Raw genomic sequence first — 13,928 nt, forward strand, 5'->3', positions numbered from 1 at the left:
ACTGTTGCCCCAATTTCTAGATCCCCAAATGCTTGTTTTCCCAGTTTTCAAGGCCGAAACCAAATGCACTTTCTAGTTTTCTAACATTTTTATTGTAGGTAATTTTAAGAAGGTATGTTCGGAGGTCGATATCTTTTGACCCCGATGTTGTCATGTTACAAGATTTGGTACGCCTGTTCAATGTGTTAGAAAGATAAGAAGCCCAAAGTTTTAGAGCTCGACCAGGTATTTATGTCAATTTTTAAAGCCAGTTATCATGCCTTCCTATCAGTGAATCATAGTTTAAAGAACAGGGTAAAAGGAGGTTTTTATGATCAATCAATGGTCAAATTTGTTTTTAGTTAGTTTGGGAAGATCAATGGATCAATTTGATAGGTCACTTGTTCAGAAACAATTTTTTTTTAGCCGAACCCACTTTGGGGTCCGACTGATTCCATCAAATTGATTGAGGTTCTATGCAAATTGAAGTCTTTGAAGGGGGATATGGTAATAATTGTAATCATTATAATGTTTCATTGTGGGCATTGTCATTATTTGAGTTTGATAAATGTGTAGAATTGGACATTTTGTGAATGGTAAAGGAGTTCAATAATTGCAGGGGGTCATTTGTTTTGACTGAACAATGTTCTATTAAAAATAGAGTTAAATGCGAATGGATTTACTCTTGACTTAAAATCAGAGGCGAGAGAATGTCAAATAGTGTTTTAAAATTTAGATGTCTTTCATTGTGGAGCTGCACAATGATTTTGAAATATAAATAAACAATGATTTGAGTTTTGTGGACAACCATATTCCATGATAAGGGAATGAGATGATAAAGATGGCTCATGAGCTCCACACATCTTGAAGGAGAAATAATTTATATACATAAAAGAAAACAACCCATGGCCCTGGTTGGAGATGCCATTTACAACAGGGGCAATCCAACAAAATGGAAACAAGAGTCCATAGTTTTCACAAGGGGAACTCCACATTAAAAATGACTACAATCCACGGATGAAGCAGGGGTCTCCTCAAAATGTAGTAACAACCCACAGCTCCAAAGGTAGAGTATCCACATTTTTAGAGCAAAGACGCCAAAGAAAGGTACTGAGCAACCCATGTTGGGAGTTTTCCACCAGTCACAGCAAGAAAAGGGAAGACCAGGGCCTTTCTACACATGAGGTGCATCCAAAATCGTAGGCAAAGAAGGTAGGGGCAGCTCATGCATTTGATTCTAGCATTTCCATGATAAAAGTAGAGCCCCATAATTAGAAGGAAAGACCACCATGCAAAGAGTTGCAACATTCAAGGAAAACCCACATCTTTGCTTGCTAGGAAGGCATCCATAATATGGGTAGTCTACCCCATGTGAGAAGGCCATACGTGGGAGTAGAACAGGAATGCCCTTGCTGGAGGATGGCAAGGAAAAAATGGTAGCATAAAGACAAGGTTTTTCTCCATGTAAAACATAGTAGATGCCCACGTTTTGGTGGCATGAGATTTTTTTTGGAGCAGGGGATGTATCCATAGAGGAAGCCACTACCAATGGTATCCATCACATGAGAAGTAGGAGGTCTCTCACCATGAGCAGCAACTGTTAGACGTTTAATCCCATATGCATGAGAGATTAAGTTTTCTTTTTTTTTAAAACCACAGAGACTAGATGCCATAGTGTCTTCAAGGACTCATGTATCATGTAATGCAAAGTGTATGTGTGTAGAGGGGCCAACCCATAGTATCCATAGGGTCAACATAATTTGATTGCACCCATATGATTGGGGCCTAAATTGTGATGTGTTGTGATGTTAAGGGGGCAGTATCAAATAGCTTCGATGATATGATGGGTTCTGTGAGATCGTAAAAACAAAATTTTAATGGTGAGATGCTATGACACTAAGGAAGGATGAATAATTTAAAAAGTAAGATGTTAGGGATAAAAAATTGAAGTATTTCAAATATATATTGGGCATTTTAGCAAATGAAAAATTGACACTTGGCATTGGAGAGATAAGGGGAGTAAGGAAATGATTTAAAAAATCAAAATTTCATAATGGTTCAATGCATCAAATATCAAATGGTAAATTTTGAATGAATTTTAAAGTTTTATATAGTTTATACTAGATAACTTAAAAAATTTTCATTTTACATGCTCTGATTTAGTCCGAAAGCCAAATTTTTGAAATGGTCTCAGGGGCATCATTTTATTCCAAAAAAGGCAGTGTAATATACCGACGAAATCGAAAAAGAGTGAATTTTCCATTTTTCTATCATATTTTGTGCAGGTGTGTGATGTCCCCTTCTAGCTAGAGACATCACTTTAGCTGGTGATTAGCCTATCAGAGACCCTCGTAGGCTAATAAGATTGGATAGAGGGTCACCTTGGTGTGGAGATCCTCCAAGGACCAGAGCAGAGTACTCTTCTGGGTTGCCAGAGTTTGTTTATGATGAGATTTCCTTTGAGTTTGGCTTGGTCAGGCTATTTTTAGCAGTTTTGGAGTTATAAAGATAGATTTAGAAAAGGGGTATGGTCATATGCAATTCTATCATGTTAGCTCCCAGTCCAAACGACATTCAAAAATGTTGAGTAATAATGGAGATATCAATGTTTATTTAGTTAAAATAAACATTATTGGTTTTGAGCCTATATTGTTAAGTTATAATATATAACTTAAGTGAGGGTCATGATATCATAAAAGGGGCCATCGTTTCAATTAATTGTGGGTCCAAGCTTATGGAAAAATTAAAAGGGGTTTTCTAAGTTTTAATGTAATAACATTTTTTATGTTATTATTATATCTTTAATCCCACATTGAGCGTGGAGACTCATTCTGGAGTTGAGGAGTCCTTATAAACAAACCTTTTCTTCCTTCAAGAGAAGGTTATGAGAATTGCTTAAAAAATTTGCCTTGTGAAATTTCTTGAAGTTGTGGCAACAAGGGTTTCTACAAGTTTGAGAAGAATTCAGACTGTGGAGAACGTAGTATCTTCAGAGTTGATGCAATTTGAGGGTGTGAAATATCACTTGAATTTTTCCTGTGAGTTGACTTCATTCTGGAGTCAATATTGTGTTTCAGTAGGGAAAAAGTGGATGAATCTGTTTACAGGTTGGAAGGGGTTATAACTGCAGCTACAGTGCTATGAACAGTACAACGCTACAGTGAATTAAAAATCAGAGATTTAATATTGCAATTTTTGATAGGCGCTGCCCAAGGAGGAAGCAACCAGCAGTGTGGTTGCATATTGGAGACAAAAATCAGGTTTTTTTCAACTATTAATGATGATGTTTTTAATGTATTCTTCTAGCAATAAGTATTGTACATACATTAGGAGCCATCCGAATAAATGAATTTGATTAGCATTCTAACCAGATTTAAGTTATAATTTTAGGTAAGATTAGTTTTCAATATTTGTATTTTCTTTTCATCAACTCAAAAACCCAAAAACAACTTAAAACATTAAAAAACAAACCAAAAACAATCATTACGCCCAGGGAAACAAATAGTGATCAGCGTAGAGCCTATTTGGGGTTCTTACATTGGTATCAGAGCCTCATTCCTGCCATCCTGAGGGTTTGGGGAGTCATATGTAGCCACTGGAAATTGGACCACATAGGTACCATACTCGTAGGAGAGCTCTGATTGAAAGAGAACAGTTATAGGAAACAGGAAATATGGAAGAGAGGCATGATGGTAGTCCACCTAGAAACAGGAGGAATAATGATGAACATGATACTAGAGAATTCTACCATGCTATGGTTACAGGGCAGCAGCAGATGGCACAGGCATTACAGGCACTCACTACTATGGTAGAAAGGATGAACCCACCTGTTAGACAAAATGGGGAGTCGGGAGAATAGGGAGATAACAGGAGTGCTACAGGTAATCAGAGACCACAACGGACCCATTCCAGAATAGTTGATAGGCCTACACACCCTACATTTGTTTCGAAGGAGCCAGAAGAAGCTCCAGTAGAGGAGGCGATAGAAGACCCCATATTCACAGATGCACTCATGGCTGCAAATGATGAATGGGAATTATTAGCTCCGCAGGTTCAGGAGAGGATGACCTTTGAACGATTTGTAAATTAGAGGAGAGAGCATTATAGGTCACTTAGACAAGATAGGAGGCCTAAAGGTCAAAATAGTGAGTTGAAGAGGGCTACAGGCAAGCTTACTATGCCTACATTTGATGGGAGTGGTAAGATGACAGCTCAAGCTTGGATTCATAAGCTTGACACATTTTTGGCACTGAGGCTAATGACAGAGATTGAAGCTATCAAATATGCCACCTTGCATTTGGAGGGAATAGCACATGATTGGTGGTACCATGGTATGGTAACACTTCAGCATAACCAAGTGACAGAATACCAGGACTTCGTGGATAGGTTGGTTGAAAGATTTGACAAGAAAGATCCAGAGATTTACTTCCGAGACTTAGCACAGCTGAAACAAATAGGCAACTTGGAGTATTTCATTGGTGAATTTCAGCGGTTGGCAGTCATGGTGCCAAACATTTCAGAGCATAGATTGATAGTTCTTTTCATTGAGGGCCTATCCGAACCACTGAGAGGTTGGATAAAGGCATTTGATCCTATTTCTTTACAGGAAGCGATGAGAAAGGCAAGAAGTATGGAACATGCAGTGCCAAAAAACAAATTTCAGTCCAAAGGAGCATCTTCTAGTAAGGATAACAAACCATTTTATAAAAAACCAGAGAGGACTGATTTTAAAAATGATTCTAAAGATAAAACTCCAGCACCTTTTGACAGGGAAACATTAAATGATTTGAGGAAGAAAAAAATATGTTTCTACTGTAAGGGACCCTATGATGCAAACCATGATTGTCCTCTTAGGCCAAAGGGAAAAGCTAACAGAGTTATGTGGGCATACTATGAGGAATCAAAATCAGATAATTCAGATCAGCAGTCTGATATAGAGGAAATAGATGGTGAAAAAGAGGAAGACAAGGCTGAAAACTTGTCTAAAATGGAGTCCAAGGATGGGGAAGGAGATGGGCAACTTAGGGAAGCTCGTCTCACTAGTATTAAGCAAGAAGGGTCATTCCGGATGAGAGGAGTACTTGCTGGACAACGAGTCATAACCTTGGTTAATACAAGTGCCACTCATAATTTTGTTGATGCTAGGATGGTGGAGAAGCATGGCATACAAACAGAGGAGTTTGGGGGAATTAGAGTGAGGGTAGCGGATGACTATGTCCTCAAATGTGATCATAGGATCACTGGACTCCCATTGAAAATTAATAATTATGACTTTAAGGCAGATTTTTATGTTGTACCTATGGGAGATACAGATATAGTTCTTGGGATGAGTTGGTTGCATGATATTGGTGAGTTCACTCTTAACCTCAAGGAGATGGAGATGAGGTTTAAAGTGAATGGGAAGACACATATTCTTAAGGCAATTAGGGACAGTGATCTCAGGATGGTCTCTTTTCGTAGAATGGCTAGATTGATTCGACATGATCAGGTAGAGTGGGCAGCAGAGTGCATGTTGATGCCATCACAGGAGGGACAACATAAGATTGAATATCCTCCTGATATTCGGGAGCTTAGAGTTAAACACTCTAAGGTGTTCAGTGACATTCCACCAGGTAGACCACCAGACAGAGGTATTGAGCACATCATTGAGTTAGAGGAGGGGGCTAAGCCCATCATGATTACACCTTACAGGCATCCGAAGAGGTTGAAGGATGAAATTGAGAAAACCATAAAGGAGTTACTTGCTATGGGCCACATTAGACCAAGTAAGTCTCCTTTTGCTTCTTCAGTGGTGTTAGTAAAGAAGAAGGATGGGACATTGAGGATGTGCATTGATTATAGAGTGCTTAATAGGAAGATGATTAAAAACAGATACCCCATTCCCAGGATTGATGAGTTGATAGATGAGCTTCATGGAGCTTGCTTCTTCTCAAAGATAGATTTGAGATCAGGTTATCACCAGATCAGAGTTAGAGAGCAAGATATCGAGAAGACAGCCTTTAGATGTCATTGTGGCCATTTTGAGTTTGTAGTTATGCCATTTGGGCTAACTAATGCACCTGCTAATTTTCAGGCAACAATGAATAGGGTTTTCCATCCTCAGTTGAGGAGATTTGTACTTGTCTTCTTCGATGATATCTTGGTATATAGTAGATCTTGGGAGGAGCACTTGGTTCACCTGGACATGGTGCTGGGTATATTGGACAGAGAATCCTTGTATGCAAAGGAGTCGAAGTGTGATTTGGGCATGACAGAGTTGTTGTACTTGGGTCACATCATTAGTGCAGAGGGCGTGTGCATGGATTTTGAAAAGATTCGTGCCATTGTGGAGTGGCCTTCACTGGTGAACCTTACATAGTTGAGGGGCTTTCTAGGACTATGTGGTTTCTATAGAAGGTTTGTGGATGGATATTCCAGGCATGCGGCACCCTTGACAGATTTGATGAGAAAGGGAGCTTTCTTGTGGACTCTTGAAGCACAGGAGTGTTTTGAGAAATTTAAGGGGTTGATGACTTCTTGTCCACTGTTAGCATTACCAAATTTCAGCAAACCTTTTCAGCTACATTGTGATGCTTCCGAAGAGGGCATTGGAGCGGTGCTTATGTAGGAGAAGCACCCTATTGCTTATGAAAGTAGGAAATTGAGAGGGCCAGAGAGGAGCTTCAGCATATATGATAAGGAGATGTTAGCCATTATGCATGCTTTGGCCAAATTCAGGCAATATTTGGTAGGTAGCAAATTTTGTATCAAAACCGACCATAATAGCCTAAGACACTTTTTGGGGCAGCAAGATCTCAATGATAGGCAGCAAAAGTGGGTGAGCAAGTTACAGTCCTATGACTTTGACATTACATATTTTAAGGGGACACATAATGTAGTTGCTGATGCCTTATCATGTAGGCCCCATTTGAGCTTACTGATAGACATATCGAAGGATTGGAGACACTTGATCCTTGCAGAGTATGCAAAGGACACTTGGGCAGCTGGATTCATAGATGGGACTATTCAAGACAGCAGATACACCCTTGTGAATGAGCTCATCATTTACAAAGGACGAATATTTTTGGTTCCAGGATCAATAGTGAGGAGGGTGGTTTTGAAATCTTTTCATGATTCACCTATGGCAGGACATCCTGGTTTCTACAAGACATACCGAAAGAGTAGAGAGCAATTCACATGGAAAGGGCTGAAAGTAGAGGTACTTCAATATGTTAGGGAGTGTCCCACTTGCCAACAGAATAAGCAAGAACACTCCTATCCAGCCGATTTACTTCAGCCACTTTTGATTCCTGATAGGAAGTGGGAGTGTTTGTCTACGGACTTCATCACAGGACTGCCTAGAGCCCAAGGCAGAGACTGCATATATGTGGTTGTGGATCGCCTTACGAAGTTTGCACACTTCTTTCCGATCACTGCTACATACACTGCTACACAGGTGGCAGAGTTGTTCTTCAAAGAGATATTCAGATTACATGGCTTACCTCGGAGCATTGTAAGTGATAGAGACAGTAGGTTTATGAGTCACTTTTGGCAGGAGCTATTCAGGTTGTGTGTGACAGAGCTCACTCCGAGTACTAGCTACCACCCTCAGACAGATGGTCAAATAGAGATAGTAAACAAATGGGTGGAGGGATATCTCAGAAATTATATAGCAGGGCAACAGAGGGCATGGGTAAAGTGGATTCATCTTTGTGAGTATTGCTACAATACCACTTATCACATGTCTATTCAAATGTCACCCTTTATGGCCCTATATGGGTATGAGGCACCCAATTTTATGGATCTGCTTTTGAGTGACAGTAGAGTGCCCAGTGCAGGTGATTTGTTACAAGAGAGTCAAGACCTTGTTAAGACTCTCAAGGATAATCTAACTAAGGCACAAAATCAGCAAAAGCAGTATGCAGATCAGAAGAGGACTGAGCGGAATTTTGAGGTTGGAGACATGGTGTATCTTATGTTGCAGCCTTACCGTCAATCTACTCTCAAGAAGAGTGGTGCCGAGAAACTCAAGCCACGATACTATGGTCCATTTAGGATTATCAGGAAAGTGGGAGAGGTGGCTTATGAGTTAGACTTGCCAGCGGAGAGCAAGGTGCACAATGTTTTTCATGTGTCATGCCTCAAAAAGGTGCTAGGGCATCATATTGTTCCTTCTACAGTACTACCACCCCTGGATGATGAGGGAAAACTTGTTTTGATACCGAAGGCTATCATTGATTTTAGAGAGAGGAACTTGAGGAAACGTACCATCCGAGAATATTTGGTGAAGTGGAAGGATTTTCTGGTAGAGGATGCTACTTGGGAGAGCGAGGAGATTTTACAGCATCCAGAGTTGAGATTGCTTGAGGACAAGCAATTTCAAGGAGGGCGGACTGTGATGTCCCCTTCTAGCTAGAGACATCACTTTAGCTGGTGATTAGCCTATCAAAGACCCTCGTAGGCTAATAAGATTGGATAGAGGGTCACCTTGGTGTGGAGATCCTCCAAGGACCAGAGCAGAGTACTCTTCTAGGTTGCCAAAGTTTGTTTATGATGAGTTTTCCTTTGAGTTTGGCTTGGTCAGGCTATTTTTAGCAGTTTTGGAGTTATAAAGATAGACCCTTGCTATTTTTAGAAAAGGGGTATGGTCATATGCAGTTCTATCATGTTAGCTCCCAGTCCAAATGACATTCAAAAATGTTGAATAATAATGGAGATATTAATGTTTATTTAGTTAAAATAAACATTATTGGTTTTGAGCCTATATTGTTAAGTTATAATATATTACTTAAGTGAGGGTCATGATATCATAAAAGGGGCCATCGTTTCAATTAATTTTGGGTCCAAGCTTATGGAAAAATTAAAAGGGGTTTTCTAAGTTTTAATGTAATAACATTTTTTATGTTATTATTATATCTTTTATCCCACATTGAGCGTGGAGACTCATTCTGGAGTTGAGGAGTCCTTATAAACAAACCTTGTCTTCCTTCAAGAGCAGGTTATGAGAATTGCTTAAAAACTTTGCCTTGTGAAATTTCTTGAAGTTGTGGCAACAAGGGTTTCTACAAGTTTGAGAAGAATTCAGACTGTGGAGAACGTAGTATCTTCAGAGTTGATGCAATTTGAGGGTGTGAAATATCACTTGAATTTTGCCTGTGAGTTGACTTCATTCTGGAGTCAATATTGTGTTTCAGTAGGGAAAAAGTGGATGAGTCTGTTTACAGGTTGGAAGGGGTTATAACAGCAGCTACAGTGCTGTGAACAGTACAACGCTACAGTGAATTAAAAATTAGAGATTTAATATTGTGGTTTTTGATAGGCGCTGCCCAAGGAGGAAGCAACCAGTAGCGTGGTTGCATATTGGAGACAAAAATCAGGTTTTTTTCAACTATTAATGATGATGTTTTTAATGTATTCTTCCAGCAATAAGTATTGTACATACATTAGGAGCCATCCGAATAAATGAATTTGATTAGCATTATAACCAGATTTGAGTTATAATTTTAGGTAAGATTAGTTTTCAATATTTGTATTTTCTTTTCATCAACTCAAAAACCCAAAAATAGCTTAAAACATTAAAAAACAAACCAAAAACAATCATTACACCCAGGGAAACAAACAATGATCAGCGTAGAGCCTATTTGGGGTTCTTACAAGGTGTTAACCAGAAGCAGCTATAGGAGATTTTCTAATTTTGGGGGCTTCTTAGTGAAAAGTGCAGATTTAAAGTTGCTCATGAAATTGCAATTAGATTTTGATCATATTATATCAGTTTTGGCTTTATTAGCAACTTTGAGGGAGATTTGATGGTTTTTAATGCAGTTGGAGGCAATTGTGTTTTTGGCAACAACACAAGTTGATTTTGCTAGCAAAAGTAGAAGTGACAAGCAAAGATCAGATTTTGGAGCTTCAGTATAGTTTGTGATGATTTCTTGATATTTCTCCATGAGATATTTTGCAGATTATGTAGGTGAGGTATATCAGATATTTTGGCTTCATTTATGATCTTAATTGCAAGTAGTTGAAGGAACTTTAGTTTCAACAAACTTTAGATTGAAGATTTTTTCAGTGGAACACATGTCAAATTCACCTTCTAGATTCTGAAATATCTTCTCTCCTATATATCTTCCTTTTCTGGTCTTTGTAAGGGTTCCAATTCTTTAGAGATTTTTTGAGAATTGCGAAACCAGTCTGGTTCCAATTTCTTGAGATTTTTCTCTTAGTTGTGATACTATTTTCTTAGTGTTCTTCTATTATGAACAATATATTGTAATTCTTTTGAACTATTTTTCTTATACAGTCATTCATTTTTTATTTTCTATGTGTTAACATATAGATGATGTATTGGTTTCGAGGAAATTAATGCAAGAGTTTAACCTTCTTAGTTTCATTCTGATTCTCATCTCCTTCTTTTGTTATCTATAACATTTTGTGTTTGAGAATGAAGAGCCTGAACTTAGTTGCAATCCCTTAAGGTTGTATGTCATGGTGAATTTTCTATTGGAATAGAGATCCATGTAAATGCTTCTTTACATTGACCAGGGTGATAAGTTACACTAGAAGGATTTCATCATAAGTATGAGAGTTGTTATGAAAATTGATGTCTATTTGCAAGTCAAATAGATAGATCATATTCCTAAATATATGAGTATACTTTAGGTGTCCATCTGCATGTTAAGGTTTAGTTGATGCCCAATGGATAAGGGATTGGTTAGCTTAGAGATTGCATGTTCTCTGTTGTTGCATACCCGAATTATGCTGAGATTGTTAGGAATAAGGTGTCTCAACCTTGTATAATTCCTATTCTTATTATTTGTTTTGTAAATTGTATTTTTTGCAAATAATGTTGATGTGTCGACATCTTGAATTATGTGTAAGGAGATCATGACTAAAACAGTTATGACGGATTCCTATGACATGTAAGAGCTATGTTAGGAAGATTCAATGATAGGTGAAGACATGTGGCAACTAAGATATTTGAGTACTGTACACTCTACCCCAATAGTGGGGTTGAATTTTTTTTTGGGGTTCCTATTTTCTCAGAGAATGGTAAAACCCTAATACGGTTTACCTTTGGGAGTAGCCCTAAAGTGAAGCACATGTTGTAAGAATTTTTAGGGTTGCGAAGAGATGTGATACGAAAGAGTGTATTGTTGGTACTGCATGTAGCTACTGGTGTCTTCTATTGTCACTGTTGAGCTTGCACTGCAAGTGTATTGTAACTTTTTGTTGAAGATAATACATTGTGTAGGTTCTGAAGGGGTGGGGTTGTTTTACTGAAAGGTTTTTCCCCACTAGAAAATCCTTGTGTTATGTGTTCCTTTTCTTTGTCTATTTTCTATATGCATGGTTGACTGCAATATTGTTGTTTACATGATATTGAATCTGTAAGTGTAGAAGATTTTAAATAGGATTTGCATCATACTTTCCGCATGAGATTAGTGTAGGAAGCTGTTTTCGCACCTGATTTTCCTTACAAATGGTATTAGAGCTTGATCAGCTTTGGATCCTAGTTGTTGGGTAGGGTTTTTTGAGCTAATCTCAAGTTGAGTGGGAGTCTTGTACAGAGCATCCTGAATCTTATTTGCAGATTGAGATGGCGAGTTCATCATATGGAAGAATGGAGGTGGAGAAATTTAATGGCACTAATTTTGAGTTGTGGAAACTCAAGATGAAAGACATGTTGGAAGATTGTGACCTATGGGAAGTGACTACAAGCACTACAAGACCAAAAACTATAGCTCAAGCAGATTGGGATATCAAAGATCATAAAGCTAAGGGTCTCATAAGACTCTATTTAATCAATGCAGTCCTTTTGAATGTTCTAGATGAGAAAATCGCATATAGTTTGTGGGAGAGACTTGGGGCCATGTATCAAGCCAAATCTTTGGTGAACAAGTTGTTCCTGAGGAAGTTGTATTCTTTGCGAATGGAGGAAGGCGGATCCTTAACAGATCATTTAAATGCATTTAATCTGCTGGCTACACAGTTGACATCAGCTGGTGTCAAGTTAGAGGAGGAGGATCGTTGCTACACACTTTTGTGTTCTTTACCAGATTCATGGGACCATCTTGTGATGGCTCTCGGAAGCACGTTAGTCACCTTCAAAATGGATGATGTGGTGTCTTCACTGCTATCATAGGAGATGCAGATAAAGGCTTCCATTTCAAAAAAAGAAGCCCTTGCTATTCGTGGGAGATCCACAGAAAGAGGAAAGAAAAATGACAATAAGTCTGACAATAAGGGTAGATCCAAATCTCATGGGAAGTCAAAGACTTACAATAAGTCCAAGGCAAAATGTTGGAACTGTGATAAGTTTGGGCACTTTCATAAAGGCTGTAAAGAGCCTAAGAAGAAGAAGAAAGCCTCAGATTCTGGTTCTGAAAAATCTCAAAAAGATGGCGATGCATTCATTGTAGCTTTGGCAGCCCATGCATCTAATGATGTGTGGTTGGTTGACTCGGGTGCATCTTTTCACATGACCTCTCATCAAAACTAGTTCTCAAGATATGAAGAGTTCGATGGTGGAAAGGTGTACTTGGGTGATGATTCTCACCTAAAGATAGTTGGACGCGGAAGCGTCACTATCAAATTTCTTGATGGATGAGTAAAGGGAATCAATGGAGTTATGTACATTCTAGGTTTGGCACGAAACCTATTATCTGTAAGTATGCTGAATGATGTACGTGTGCAAGTTGTTTTTTCTAAAGATGGATGTAAGATGATGAGAGGAGCTATGGTGCTTGCTAAGGGTAGTAGGAGAGGTACTTTGTTTTAGCTTGATGCACACATTTCTCAGTGTAATAGTTCTTCTGTTTCAAAGAAGAGAGTAGCTATCACTTCATCCCCACCATCTGAACGAGCAGTAAAGAAGACTGTGGTTAGTGGTTCTGATGGTAGTGCAACAAGTGTACCTAAGGGTGCAAACACTTTGGAAGGAAAGCTTCCTACAAAAAATACAATGTTGTGGCATTTGAGATTTGGTCACATTGGTGAGAAGGGTCTCAGAACCCTGAAAAATAAAAATCTCGTTGAGGGGTTAAATGATTGCAATCTCGAGTTTGACTTCTGTGAACACTGTGTATATGGTAAACAAAATTATGTTAAGTTTTACTCTAGTTCTCACAAATCTTCTGATGTTTTGGATCTTATTCATTCTGATGTATTTGGTCCTGTAAAAGTTCCTTCAATCTCCAAGTCTGTATTTTTTGTATCTTTCATAGATGATTGCAGTAGAAGGACATGGATTTATTTCCTTAAAAGTAAGACACAAGTCTTTAGTCAATTCAAGGAATTTAAAGCCCTTGTAGAGAATCAGACTAGTAAGAAGATTAAGTGTATGAGAATTGACAATGGTGGTGAGTTTTGCTTAGCAGAGTTTGAACAGTTCTATAAAGAACAAGGTATCAAGAGGCATAAGAAAAATCCATATACCCCACAGAAAAATGGAGTTGCAAAGAGAATGAACATGACACTAATGGAGAAGGCTAGGAGTATGCTTAGTGGAGCTGGTTTAGAACAAAGGTTTTAGGCCGAAGCTGTGGCCACTGCTTGCTATCTGGTTAATAGATCTCCTACATCAGCCCTTGTTGGTAAGACACCCATGGAGGTGTGGTCTGGTAATAAGCCTTCAATTAGACATCTTTGTGTTTTTGGTTGTGAAGCTTATGCACATGTTCCAATGGAGAAAAGATCTAAGTTGGAAAACAAAGCTGTTAAATGTATTTTCATCGGGTACAGTGCTAGTGTGAAAGGATACAAGCTTTGGGATCCTGTGACTAGTAAGGTGTTGTATAGTAGAAATGTTATTTTTAGAGAGCTAACATCTTCTCCTATTATGCTACAACCAGATGAAAAAGAAAAGGAAAAAGATGTTGTTCAGTTGCCTCCTACCCATGAGAAGACTAAACAGAGAGACCACGTTGGGTCTAATGATGAGGAGAGCTCTTGCAGCTCTAATAGTTCAGAAG

The sequence above is a fragment of the Cupressus sempervirens genome, chromosome 2 (genome assembly GCF_028749045.1).
Source record: "Cupressus sempervirens isolate cs-2001-9-10 chromosome 2, ASM2874904v1, whole genome shotgun sequence".
Taxonomy (NCBI): Eukaryota; Viridiplantae; Streptophyta; class Pinopsida; order Cupressales; family Cupressaceae; genus Cupressus; species Cupressus sempervirens.